This window comes from Pteronotus mesoamericanus, unplaced genomic scaffold (assembly GCF_021234165.1).
Source record: "Pteronotus mesoamericanus isolate MK-2021 breed Mesoamerican mustached bat unplaced genomic scaffold, CSHL_Meso_final contig_221, whole genome shotgun sequence".
Taxonomy (NCBI): Eukaryota; Metazoa; Chordata; class Mammalia; order Chiroptera; family Mormoopidae; genus Pteronotus; species Pteronotus mesoamericanus.
In genome coordinates this window covers 18,704,455-18,718,646 of record NW_026555092.1, presented here as the reverse complement: position 1 = coordinate 18,718,646, position 14,192 = coordinate 18,704,455, and the positions used below count along the sequence as shown (strand labels likewise).

The following is a 14,192-nucleotide window of genomic DNA, read 5'->3' as shown; positions in this document are numbered from 1 at the left end:
TGAAAGCAGTTTAATTGGAGCTGGTGAGGGCAGAAGCCAGTCCAGCCAAGTTTACTTCAGGATAGGAAGTGAGAAAGTATAGACTGGTCTTTTAAGAAATATAACTAGGAAGGGGATGAGAAAAATAGGTAGCTTCAGGGGAAAGTACAAGATCAAGGGGAGATTTTCAGAAAGGAAGGTGGTTTAAAAAACATTTATGCAGGGTAAACCAGACAGAAAAGAGAGGGTGAAAGAGAAGACATAGGAGAAAGTTAGGTAGCTCCAGAGCTGGCTGGATAATCATACTCAAAGAATATTGATCAGTGTTTGAAAAAGAGTTTTCCAGTGACATATGACAGGATTTTGTCCTTTACCCTGTTCAGCATTTTTGTAAACAACCTGAAGCCATAAACATTATGGCTAACAAGTTTACAGTGAGACAAGGCTAGAAACGGCCAACAAGATGTAATACAGGATTCAAAAATTACTTCTGCAGTTGGAATGCAAGTGAAATTTAACAGGAAAAAGTCAGTGTTCCCCATGTAGGCTGAAAAAAATATAAATTCTGAAAGTATGGGTTGTAGGAGTTATGCCTTGAGACGAATTCATGGGAAGAAGACCTGGGAGCTCCGTGTAAACATACATTTGGCAAAGGACTTCCGGAAACTTTAGTCACATTAGTGGAAGTACCATGTTCGGAACAAAGGAGGGCTGGTCACACTACGAGGACAGAGGGAACATCCTGCTCTGATTCAGGCTTCGTGCTGTTTGGGGGACATTGGCAACTAGAGTGGATCTGATCAGAATAGAAAAATGTCTTGACATCACGACTTATGATCACTGATTTGGGAAGCTGAAGAAAGAAACACTTGAGAAATGTGATAGGAATTCTTAAATATTTGCCAGTTTATTATATAGTAAAGAAAACAGATTTCCTCTGAAGAGATTCAAAGGGCAGAGCTTTAATCCCAGAGTGAAAATTAAATAAAGGCAACTTTTGGTTCAATATGAGGTAAAAAGTCTATGGCTATTCCCCCACCCCCAACATGGGTTTTAGGATTCCTAAAACTAAATATAAATGTGGTATATATGAGAATAGGTATGGGGTTCATGACTTTCAACAGATTGTCAAAGGGTCTGTCACACGCATATACACACACACTAACAACTGCAGAAAAAGGGAAAATTTTTTTTTTCGCTGTTGGCAATTGAAACGATGGCTTCCAGGAGGAGCGGCTTTCTATTACCGAAAATGTTCAAATAGAGGCAGAAAGACCTAGTTAAGCTTCTATTGAGTTCGGAGGTCTGATTTGGGAAGAGGTTGGTTTTAGACCATGCATCAGAAGGGGGCGGCGGGGGTGGCGGTGTGTGTGTGTGTGTGTGTGTGTGTGTGTGTGTGTGTGTCTACGCAGAGGGGCGGGGGGGGGAGGGAGATAGATAGATAAAGGAGAAGGCAGGACAGGACAGGGGTAGTGAGATAAACACTGTCATGGGCCGTTTCCATCATGTACTCACAAGAGCATAATAAAGCCCTTGTAATATACTAGAACTTGTGTGGTCCCGGGGCCTAATTTGCATACTAATTACTGAGTGCAAATGGGACCGAGGGGTAGGGAGGGAGGGTGGGGGAGGCATGCAGGGAGCGAGAGGCCTGGACTGTTTGCTCTGCCATTTCATATCATGCTAACAAGCTAATCCGGCGTGCAGTTAGCTCCTGATATATAACTGCTCATTAGTATTATAATAAAGTACATGAAACAACCATAAAACGTTATATACTGCACAAGTGTTGTTTTCTTGCCAATTATCTGCAGGCGGATTTATCACCACAGTTGTTTCGAATTCCCCTTGGTGAGGTTTGGGCGGAATAAAGAAAGGTGTTGGTGGCGGCAGCAGCAGAGGGGGGCCTTTTCAAGGGGCAGACCATGTGTTTTCTTAAGTAGCACTTACTGATGCGCCATTTCATGAGAGTGAAGCAACGAGATCCCATCCTTCCCCATCTCAGCAGCTCAGGGGGGAAGCAAGGAGTGTGAGACCTGGGGAAGGCTGCAGGCCTACAGCTCTGGGACCCGCAGGCACAGGGCCCACAGTCCTTTGGGCAGCTCACAGCCTCAAACACAGGGGCCTATATCAATCCCATGGCTCGTTTAGTGAGATCTTGTAAATCTGCATCACTTGCTCTCCAACATTCCAAAGGAACCACTCAGGTAACCCAGTTCAAAGCAATACTAACCCCCAAAACACTTGCTGAATGAGTTCTAGTGAAGGCAGCCTCATTCTGGGAAGGTGTTCTCATCAGTGGTTCTTGCAAAGAGTTCCTTTCTGCCTTTGTGCCCTCAGGATATTCGGGTATTCTCACAACCTAGCCTCTGCAACACCTTCTCCACCCTCCCCCCACTCAGTGCTCTGGGAGAAGCTAAGAGTAAGTGAGGGATGCTCCAATTTTTCCAGCCAGTCTATTCGGCCCAAGCCACATCTCTTAAGGTCACTCACTCTAGTCCACCAACACCAGCAAATACAGGATAGTGCTGGGTGTGGGAAACAGAGAAGACCCCTGCTTAGTTTTTCTAGGTTGGATTTTAAAAGCCTCCTTATTTAGTAATGAAGTAGGAAGAGGCCTCAGGGCCCTATCACACTTCTTTACCTCCTCTCTCTCTTCCCGGGGCTGAAGAAGAATCTGCAGAGTTCTCACTAAATTCTCCCAGCGAGGTCTCTTGAACTGTCCACATCCACAGCACTTGGCCTACTTGCTACAGCCTCACTGTCAGGAATGGGCCACAGGCCAAAGAAGCTGACTCCTAAAAGGCAACTCTTTGACCAGAAGCCTTAACTAGACTCCATACATCCTCCCAGGCCTATAAAGAAACATCAACTTTCATAGTTTCCAGGAACTGTGTCAGGACAGTGAATCAATTCTGCCTTGCTCCGTGCAGTCTTGGTGTACCAGAGGATGCATATGGTATCAGGAAGTGGCTGTTAACTGTAAAGGCTGGAGACGTACCCCCAAACAGCTGCATTCCCTTTAGTGATACATAGTGGATCTACTAATTCACAAATTAAGTTCAAACATCTGTTCTGGACTCTAGGCTCCTTCCAAAGAACCCTAATGGTAAACAAAGCAAGGCAATAGCAGAAGGAATTCCACAAATTTCTCAGAAGCATGGTCTCCTGAAGGGAGAATATATCAGAAGTCTCTTCCCACCTGGAAGGAAGGAGGTATAATGAAGCTGTTCCCTCTATATCACCTCCACCATCTGAAGTAGCTCTACTTCTAACAAAAGGAGGTGCTGCTACTACCTCAAGTCATGCATGATCGGCACAACTCAATAGCTCACCTTTTCCCCACCTTTGAATAATATGTCCACTTGAAAAGCTTAATAATATGTCATCACTTTCTGTTCTGGATATGTTCTTTGCTGTCTTAATTCTTTATACCCTTTAAATGTCTGTCTGAATCAGACTATGAAGAGCCAGAGAAGTGACCACTTAACTATTTTCTAATGCCAGAAGCATGCTTTGATGAAATGGAGGATCACAATTCTCTCCCATATGGAATTCCAGATTTATTATTTGGTTATCATGATGACAACCAGGATGATGATGAAGGCTATGATAAAAAATGACCACCTTATCCTGATAATTGATAATCCCCCAAATCTAAGGAAAGAACGGTGGGCCAAAGGGTGATTCATGTCTCCAAATCAGACTAAATACCATGCTCTGGAAGAATCCAACAGTGAATAAATGGTATTTGAGATTTAGATGCAATGTTACGTGAATTGACTGAAGAATCAAGTTCAAGCTCTTTAGCAGAAGCTACACAATCTTCCGTGAACTGGAGCCTACCTCCTTCCGGAGGCCTAATCTTCTGCACTCCGTCCCTCACCCAATGCCCCTGCCATGTTGAGTTGGGTCTAATTCCCCCTAACAGCGGTGTTTTCTTGTTCTTCTCTGCTTTTGCTCATGCTGATACCCCTGCCTGGAAAGCCCACAGACTTTTCCTCACTGCTGACTCCTTATAATGTGGGTTGGACATTATCTCTTGTGAAAGCCTGTTCTAACATTCCACCCTAGACTGACGCAGGTGACACTTACTGTGCCTGTACTTACCTCTGTCGCAGTGTCAGTCAGTAGCTTTGAACCTCTTCAGAGCAGGTACCTTATTCTTTGCTGTCCAGTACCTCGTATAGAATCTGGCTCAGACCAAGCACTTAATACATGTTTTTATTTATTGCACAGTTTGAAAGAATCAACTTGGACTGAACCTTTAAACTCACACTGATACACCAAACCAGAGCCTTCAGCAAACTTTCATTTACTCTTCAGGCAACAACCACTAATTCAGCACACGTTAGGTACTTAAAGCCAGGCAGTCCCTTCCAAAACCAGGGACAAGGGCAAACCCCTATATCTGTGAGGTGCAGGTCCAGGAACAGCTCCACCATGGCCGAGTCCTATATCAAGCCTGGCAGGCCACCGCTCCCATTCCTCCAGGACTTTGTGATGCCTCTCTTTCTTCCTCACTGTAGTGGTTGGGTCTTCAGGGGGTTGTACAACAGAAAGCCCCAGTAGCCCTCTTTGCTTTGGGCTGTTCACATTTGCAGGTGACTTAGGTGGATGGCAACTAGGCTACTGATGTCTTTCGTAGGACTGTTATAAGGATTAACTTAGATGATTGTTTCATTGCTCCTACCACTGTGTCAGTCACATAAACACTCAAGTGATACTGTCCTATTCCTCTTCCCAATCAAAAGGCCCATGTTTTAATTAAAAAACAAAACAAAGCAAAACATGGGCTTTGAAGTCAATAAAATTCTACCTCTTATAAGCTATCCAACTTTGGGAATATTGCTTGCCTTTCTTAGCTTTGATTTTTCTACCTGTAAAATGGAAATAATAATGCCCACCCATAATTTTAATAAGGAATATTTGATAAAAGATATCAATATATGCATATCTGAAGTGTAAGGACTCAATAAATAGTAGCAGATAATAAAAACGACAACAAATGTAAAGGTTTGAATTTGGACCTAAAGAATCCAACAGAATAAGAACACGATGACAGAGGCATGACTCAGCAGTGAAAAGAGTTTGGGGTCTTAGTTGACAATAAGCTCAATATGAGTCAGCAGCTAATGTGATATTCAGCTGCATTCACAAAACAGTGACAGGCTTATCCTGCTCAGCCCTCATTCAGTAAACTTGGGCAGGTCAGGACTGGGCACCACCCTTTGAGAGCACGAAATAACAATATATGTGAAGGCCTATTGTAAACCACAGAGCTTTTACACATGTAAAACACTATTATGAATCATCAGCAGCACAATAACTGAGATAGAGATCATCTGTACTGACTTCAGAGGTGAATAATCAGCTGCAACGGAGGGTGGAGGGAGACTCAACCCACAGAAAGAAAGGGTATCACCAGTTTGTGAAAAGGAGGCTTATAAAGAGCTGATACAGGCAAAGGGAGCTGAGTCCTGTGTGTCTCCCATGAGGAAAACCGAGCACTGTGGGTGAGAGGTAAAGCTAACTTAGGCTGATGATAAGATTTGGGCTCATTTTAAGAAAAGTATTTTCTAACAATGAGAGATATCAAACCACCACTGCTTTGAAAAACAATTGCTCCCTCTCATAAGAGGTATTCAAGCTGAGATTGGATGAGGGTAATTGGTCCTAATAGACAGAATTCAAACATGGAGTTTGGGGCCAGAGCTCTTCTGATACTGGAATGTCATGGCTAGAGAGGCTCTCTTCCTCCTCTTCTCAGTCATCAAAGGGCAGGGAAGAGTCAGAAATCCTCAATTTAATTACTCATCTGATATTCATTAAGCATCTACTACATTCCAGGCATTGTGCTAGGTGCTGAGAAAATAAGCAAAAGCAAGGAAAAGACTTTTGGTTTTGAGCTCTTACAGCCAGTCTAATGGAATTAACTGCTTGCTATAAGGTCTGGCAAAGTGCTTTGGGCACACATCAGTGAGCATAACTAAGTGCTTGAAACAGGGAGAGTCCTTGAGCTGAGTTTTGAAGTAATACTCTTACTAGATGGAAAAGGGAAGTAAGAGTACAACAGGTAGAATAAGATGTGCAATACCATGGGATCATGCAAAGGCAGGTATATACAGGGAAAGACAGGGTGCATGGGAAACAGGACTGAGGAAATAGGTCAGGGCTGGATTGCAAAGCACTTAGTGCAACTTGCTGAGGACAATGAATTTACCTTGAGGATTCCAGGAAGCCTGGGAGGAATCTAAGAAGAGTGACATATAGTCACACCGGTGCTTTTGAAAGATCACTGGCAGAGGATGTAAGAAGGGACTGATGTGGAAGGAGGCAATAGAAAGGAGGAGTACAAGCATTGAAGGATAACTGGTAACTATTATGACCAGAATTTTTAAAAAATATTTTTTCTGATTGTAAAAGTAATGTACACTGTAGATCATTTAGAAAATCACGAGAACTCTAAAGAAGAAAATTAAGTGATTTGAAATCCCACTGCCCACTGTCATATGGTGATGTAATTCCTTTGATTTTTTTTCTATGCCTAGTTTTTCCTTAACATTATTTTAGGATCTCTGCTGGAGTATTCTTCAAAAACGTGATTTTTTAATGGCTGTACAATAGACCATGATATGATTGTACTATAATTTATGTACCCATTTCCTTGTTGAACATTTAAGATTGTTTTCAGATTTTCTCTGCTATAAATAATTCTGAAATGATTATCTTTATGCATACGTCTTCGACCATATTTTCAGTTATTTTCTTAGAATAGATTCCAAAAAGGAAATTAGTAAAATAAAGAATGTAAATATATTAAGGCTTTTGCTATGTATTACAAAATTGCTTCCAGAATGTACAAATACATGCTTTTTACTAACAGCAAGAGGTCTGTCCGGAAAGTATCCAGCCACACACTATGAAAAATAGAGACATTTATTGAAGAAGATACAAGATACAAGAAACGTTGTACATAGGACAATGATACCTCAGTCCCCTTCAAAGTAGACATTTTGGAACCTCACATAGTTCTCCCAGTTGCCATCAGCTGCCATCGTATTTTCCTGAATCTCATTGATGGTCTGAAGTCTCTTCTCCTTCAAAGGTGATTTTAGTTTTGGGAAGAGCCAAAAGTCACAGGGCACCAAAGCAGGGGTATGGGGGCGGGGCTGAGTCACCTGGGTGATTTGAGGTTTTGCCAAAAAAACTCTGCTCAAGACGTGATATATGAGCAGGTGCATTGTTGTGATGAAGCTGCCAGTCACCAGTTGTCCATAACTGCAGCTTTCTGAGTCATCCGGATAGTTTCAGTGGAGGAATATTCAAGCTTAATGCAATATTGGATGCAGATTCGTTTCTCTATTCAGTCAGTCATTTTTAATGTGATGGCCACATGGTATACGTGCTCACTCAATGGTGTCTACCACCCCCACTGACTAGTACAGTGAAGTAGTCAAGGAGAGTAGTACAGTCCACTCTCCTTGGCTGCCATGTTACAATAATGTCATGCAAATGCTCTCATTATATTAACAATGGTTGGCCTTTTTCTGGACAGACCTTGTATATAAGAATGTCTGTCTAATGTTGCCCTTACTAGCACAGAACTTTATAATTTTAAAAGTTGCCAGTTCGTACAGGCAAAATGCTATCTCATTTATTTAGTTTATATTAGCTATAATAACTTGAAGAGTTTCATATTTCTTTTGTGAACAGCTTGTTCATGCTTTAGTTCATTTTTTACTGAGCCATAAAGGCTTTTCCCTGATTTGTAAGAGCTCTTTACATATTAAGGCTATTAAATCTTCTGCTATGTTTACTGAAAATCTTTGTTTCTCAGGTGGCATTTTTGTTATGGTGGAGCTTTTGCTGTTGTATAGAAATTTAAACACTTTTGTCGCATCTTCCCCTGAGTTTATGCTAAAAAGATCCTTCCTTATCAGATACATATAGCAGTCCCTCCTTATCAGCGGTTTAGTTTTCTGTAGTTTCAGTTACCTGTAGTCAGCCATGATCTGAAAAGATCACATAGAAAATCCCAGAAATAAACAATTTCTAAGTTTTAAATTGCTCGTCATTCCGAGCAGTGTGATGAAATCTCGTGCCCTCTTGCTGTGTCCGTCCCGGGGCACGAATCACCGCTTTGTCCCGCGTATCCGTGCTCCTTATGTTACCTGCCCGTTAGTCACTTAGCAGCCATCTCGGTCACCAGACTGACTGTCATGGCCCTGCAATCTCTGTGCTCAAGTAGCCCTCATTTTACTTAATAATGGCTCCGAAGCACAGGAGTAGTGGTGCTGGCAATTCAGATATGCCAAGAAGAAGCCTGAAAGTGCTCCCTTTAAGTGACAAGATGAAGGTTCTTGAAAGACAAAAAATCATATGCTAAGGTCACTAAGATCTATGGTAAGAACAAATCTTCTATTCATAAAATTGTGAAAAAGGAAAAAGAAAAAGAAATTCATGCTAGTTTTGTTGTCATGCTTCAAACTGCAAAAGGTATGACCATAGTGCATGATAAAAGCTTAAAGAGGGAAAGGTTTTCAAAAACTGCTTAGTTAAGGTGCAAATGGCATTAAATTTGTGGGTGGAAGACATGAGCAGAAAAAAAGTTCCAGTTGATGACAATGTGTTGCTCCAGAAAGCATTGAGCCTACACGAAGACGTCAGCAAGAGATCCCCTGAAACCAGTGACACCTGGCCATTTACTGCAAATATGAGGTGGTAACACAGGTTCAGGAATAGATTTGGACTGAAAAATATAAAAATTACTGGAGAGAGAGAGACAACATTCACATAACTCTCATTACAGCATATTGTTATAATTATTCCATTTTATTATTGTTGTTGATGTCTTACTGTGCTTAATTCATGAATAGGTATGCATGTATAGGAAGAAACATAGTATATGTAGGGTTTGGTACTATCCATGGGTCAGGCATCCACTGTATGGGCTTGGAACATACACCCGATAGAAAAGGAGGGACTAATGTACTCAAATCTGATACAGATTTAGCTACGGCTCCATCCTTTGCATTTAACTTTTAAATTTATCTCGAATTAATTTTGATATGAAATAGAAGGCAAGAGACTTACTCCCCTCTCATCCGCCCGCAACCCCCCTCCCCCAATACACACAATTTCTTTTCTTTTTAGGACAGACAAAATGAGGGAAAGAGGGAAGAATCTATGTTGAATCAGGTTTCTGCTTCTGTGTTTGGATGGTGCTTAAGGATTACTTAAGTTGCAGTCTTGACAAAATATAACGTCAGTTTTGAATATATTGAGTTGGAGGTGCTCCGCAAGGATTTAAGGGAAGACATAAGTTGGCAGTTGGAATATGGGTATAAAGCTCAGGAGAGATGTTGAGACTGAAGATGTAGCCACCGGAATCCTCAGTGTTTAGATGGCATGGGCAAGTTCACCGGGGGCAGTTGTGTAAGGTATGAAGAGAGGAAATGAAGCATCATACTCTGGGCAGCACCATGTCAAAGGGCATAGAAAAGAGGAGAAGCTAAGGATGAAAATGAGAAGTAAGATCAAAAAAAAAAAAGAAAAAGAAAAAGAAAAAAGAAAGAGAGAAGCTAAGGAAAAAAAGAATTTGAAGAAGAAAGAGGTGAATAAAGTATCAGTACAGTAGGGAAAGAACATAGTCTGTAATGGGCTGAGTGAAATGGAGATGAGGAAGTGGAGATGATAAAACTGCTTTCAACAAGTTTATCAGTAAAGAGAGAGGGGAAGATGGGGCAGTAATGTACTTGGAAGATTAACATGAAAAGAAGGCTTAAGGGGGAGATTTGAGGTTGTTTAAAAGAGGAGGAAAAGGCACTAGTAGGAAGAGTGACATTTAAAATACAAGAGAAGAGGTGGTGGTGCAAGGTCTCAAGGGGCAGGAATGATGGGCACTAGAGGTGAAGGATTAGTACTGAGTGAGGATGTAAGGCGGTGAAGATGACAGCCAGGGTCAAGGGGAAGGTTTGGAGGGGAGAAAAGTTGAATCAGTTGGCCTCTATTCTCTCTGTAGAGCATGAAATGAAGTCATCTGTGAAGAATGAGGTAAACAGAGGCAAGGAAGGAAATTTTTTTTGAGGGAAAGGCTTAAAACAACTGCTGTGGAAAATGGAAAAGAGAATCAATTATGGGACAAGCCAAAAGGCTGGTCAGAAGCTTTCAGGGCCTGGCTGAAGTTGATATCAGGCAGAATGGTTATGTGATTATTTCAGTCAAGGATGGTAGGCCAGAAGTAGAGGAGAAAGCACATGCTTATGTGGGTTTTGATCTGAGACAGGCACATAGATGGGACAGAAAGGCAAAGGGGTAAGGAAACTGAACCAGAAATTCTATAGAGAGATTGATCAAAGGATCAAGGTTGGGTGAGAAAGGAAGTGAAGCTGGGAGGAATGATGGGCCTGTGAAACGAGGAATGGCCCAAGGACCTACGGTCTCAATAGGTCACCAAATAGATTCAGTGGGAGTGAAGAAGTAGAACATTCTTTAGTAGATTAGTCTTAGATTTAAGGACAGAAGGTCCTGGTTAGAAAGTGGGATTTCTGAGTTCATGATTTCTGACATAAAGAAATTCTAGGAGATGATCAGATAGAGGGCGGGGCCATGTTCCTATGGACTCTATTACAGAAGTGAAGGAGGTTGGAGTAGAGAATCCCAGGATTTGGATGGTACCTGTGGATGCAGAAACTTCCAGGTGAAGGCAGGAAGAGGGGTGAGCAGGGAGATATCGTGCCAAGTGATGAAGTTCACACCAAATAGAGGAGAGATGCCATCAGCAGATGACTGTGACCAGAAGGCAGAGGGGATGGCGTAGCCTCAGAGAGCAGGAATGATTATGGGAGGGCGAAAGAACATGAGTGTGAACACAGAGGTGTCCCTGCTTCCAGCATCAAAGGGTCAACAGGTACGGGGCACAGTTAGGCCAACCAAAGTGAGGCAGGAGCTTACAGCTTCATTTATTTTGTTTGTTGGTTGTTTCAATTGCCGTTCATTCAAAAAGGATTTGATATGTGTCTGATGAGCCCTGAGTGCTGGCTCGGTGTTGTGCTGAGGCTGCCTGTTCCAGCGGAAGGCACCAGAGCCAGCAGCCCTTTCCCCCTTTTTGCCAAAGGTGGCCCCACTCTCTCTCAGCAAGCCCCCCACACCAAAGTCCTGCCACCAAAGCCAGGCAGGCCCTGACATGGCTGATGGCTGGTAGGGGATCTTCTTGTTATAGCTTTTTCCCCAGAGATAAATAGGCCACAGAAAAAAAGATTGCTACATCCTTTCAATAAAGATTTTTTTTTCTTTTCCAGACAGCTTGAGAAATGTTTTAAAAGCTTCTCACATTTCCAGTGGAACCCACAGAGAAGAATTTTGCTTGTTATCAGCCCTGGAAGCCTCTGATAGACGGGTGACATTTTTTTCTTTTTCTTTCTCTTTTTCTCTTTTCCTTTTTTTCACCAGCTGAAGAGAGAGTCACAGTGTGTTTTATAACTGGCTCTCTGCATTTCAAAAGCTCAACGAGAGCTCTCTGCTAACCCCGATAAGCCTTGGGCTCTTAGCGTCTTAAATACCTCTGACAAGCTATACATTACAGCGCTAATAATTTGCCAAATTTGCGCCCATAATATGATATCTGTAAAACGTCAAGGGCAGTAATGCGATTAGCGGTCTCAAATGAAATATCGAACATTCAGCGTTTAGGTCCTGAATAGGGGGAGAAAGGAAAGGAAATCAATTTCAAAAGCAGGAGGGAAAAAGGCGATAAGCGTGTAATAAAAATAGAGAGAGACAGAGGAGAGATGCAGAGGAAGAGAGACAGGCAGAGCAAGATATACGTGTCTTGTATTCATTTTTAAGGCAGGTAAGAGATGTAAAAAACTTTTACAAATTAGTTTGAATACGAAGCTGGGAAATAACATTTGGTCACCACAGCAACCGGGTTTGGGTAGAAGGAGGGAGGTGGGGGCTGGGAGCTGAGCAAGGGGTTGGCCAAGCCTAGGGAGGGCCTTTCACTCTCTGCCCCCAACAGCCTGCTTCCATAAAACACAGGAAGTTGAATTACAAGGAGTCTGAGGGTGGGCTCTCACCCTGCCCCCACCCACCCGAGGTGGGAGAGTCGTAATGGACTAATTATCTGGCCAGCAGAGGCGGTGGCGGCGGCAGTCGCGGGAGAGAGGGCCCGGGCTGTCACATACCAGGCTCTAGACTAAATAACAACATCTCACACCTGCAGCTTTACGAGCCCTTGCCGAGAGGAGCTCAAGCCCTCCCCTTTCCTCTGTCCGCTACATTTTCCCCATGCACTTGAGGACCCTGACTTGAGCCAGGCTGCTATGGGGACACCAAAGTGAGGAGGTCTCACTCTGGCTGAAGCCATGCCCCTTACTTGAGCCTTGCAACCTGCAGGTGTCTCTATGTTGATGCTCCTTCTTTTGGATCTTCCAGGTCTTTCTCCAGGGCTGTCAGCAAAGCAAGGGGACCAGGCTGTTAAAATACGCTTTCCCTGAGTTTACTGGTGAGCGGGTTTGTCTGCACCTGCACTGATCTGTCTCAGGCTGAGTGACAGTCTCTAGTATGCGGCTGCACTGGAGCACGAGGGCAGAAATCTCTGGAGCTTGGGGGGACAGCAGAGGGAAGCAGGAGCCCTCAGGCCCCCTCGGCACATCTCTCTGCTTCGCCCCTTTCATAGCTCTCCCTAAAACCATGCATCGCATGGAGGAGCAGGTTCTTTCACAATGTGCTGTGCGTGCCCTTTCTGTACCACTTGGTCTTGGAAGTGACCCCATAACCCTGAACCTCCCTCTTTGGCAAAGATATGAGACAGAGCTGCATCAAAAGAAAGAAGACTGTGATGGACATAGAGGCCAGTGTCTTACCAAGGGGACGGCCATTGGGAAGAGTAGGAGCCAGCCCTCTCCCCACTCTGAACGTCCTCTAGTCCCCTTGGATGGTCGCTCTACAGGCAGCCCGAAGCTCCCATCCAGGATGCAGGCCAGCTCACCCAGGCAAAGAGGGGCTGAGAGGCAGTAGATGGACTGGGGTGGGAGAAAAGCAAACAGGCTGCCTGGGCTGCCTGGGCTGCCTGGGGCCTGCCCCAGACCCTTCCCCAGGGCAGCCTGGAATGGCCATTACAGGGCCACTTCTTGCGGCACCACGAGCCATTAAAACAGGAGAGCTTAGGGAGCCATCAGCCCAGCACAGATGACTTCCCCAGATGTGGCAGTGGGGCAGGATGTGGAAGCCCCCAACCCCAACTCCACAGACAAAACATTCCCGCACTAACCATCCTCGGAAACCCCACAGCCCGGAGCCCCTCTTACAGATGCTTTCTAGACCATTTAGCAGGAGGCAGTGTTTATTTTTGAACATATGTTCTTTCCCATCTCTCGCCTCCCTTCTCCTTTACTAGCTCTTCCATACCCAGGACTATCCTCTGGGTGGGGTGCTGCTGATTGTTACCACCAAGCTCCAAGGCCGGTGTGGGGAGCATGATTTGTTTTGGCTTTGCTGTATGCCTTAGTGAATGCACATGGATAAACACAACGCACACACACACATACTCTCACACACACACACACACACACAAACACACACACACACAAACACACACACACAAACACACACACACCCTGTGCTGAAACCTCTATCAGTGTGGTGCACGTACAGCGCAAGCTCAAAGAGCGCAGGCTCTCAGGTGTTGCTTAAGTTGGCAAATCAGAAATGAAGCTGCAGGCTCCCCACTTTCCAAAGTGGGTAAACTATGGTTCCTGGGCATTACATTCCTGTTGGGAAGGTGAGAGGAGGGATGGAAAGTCCTTGCTCAGGAAGGAAATTCTTGGCCTGGAGCTTGGCCTGGGCTCTGCTTGGATTTCTCTCCATGAATAGAGCTCAGCACAGTGCTATGCTCAGTTATTGCCCACTCCCCTCAATTAGGGTCTCTCTCTTTCCTTCAATATAATAGTATCCCCTGGACCTTAAGTGACCAGATCAGATTTTGCCCCATTCAAAAAGCTTTCCTTAACTCAAATAGCCCAGAGTTCTTTTTCTTCTAATAGATGTGGGGGCTCACATTTACTGGGTGCTTATTTTGTGCCAGGCACCATGTTAGGCATTTTACATGTTATTTTATTTAGCTTTCAGAACTCTGGAAATTATTATTTCTCTTTTATAGACAGGAAAACAGGCTCTGAGAAGTGAAATGATTTGTCCATTTCTGTTAG

General features: G+C 43.8%; 1 protein-coding gene across 2 annotated transcripts in view; it reads right to left on the bottom strand.

Annotated features, from left to right (window-relative positions):
- Nucleotides 1-14,192, bottom strand: part of RNF220 (ring finger protein 220) — a 222,959-nt gene that overhangs the window by 108,069 nt on the left and 100,698 nt on the right. The gene's annotated exons all lie outside the window — the stretch shown is intronic.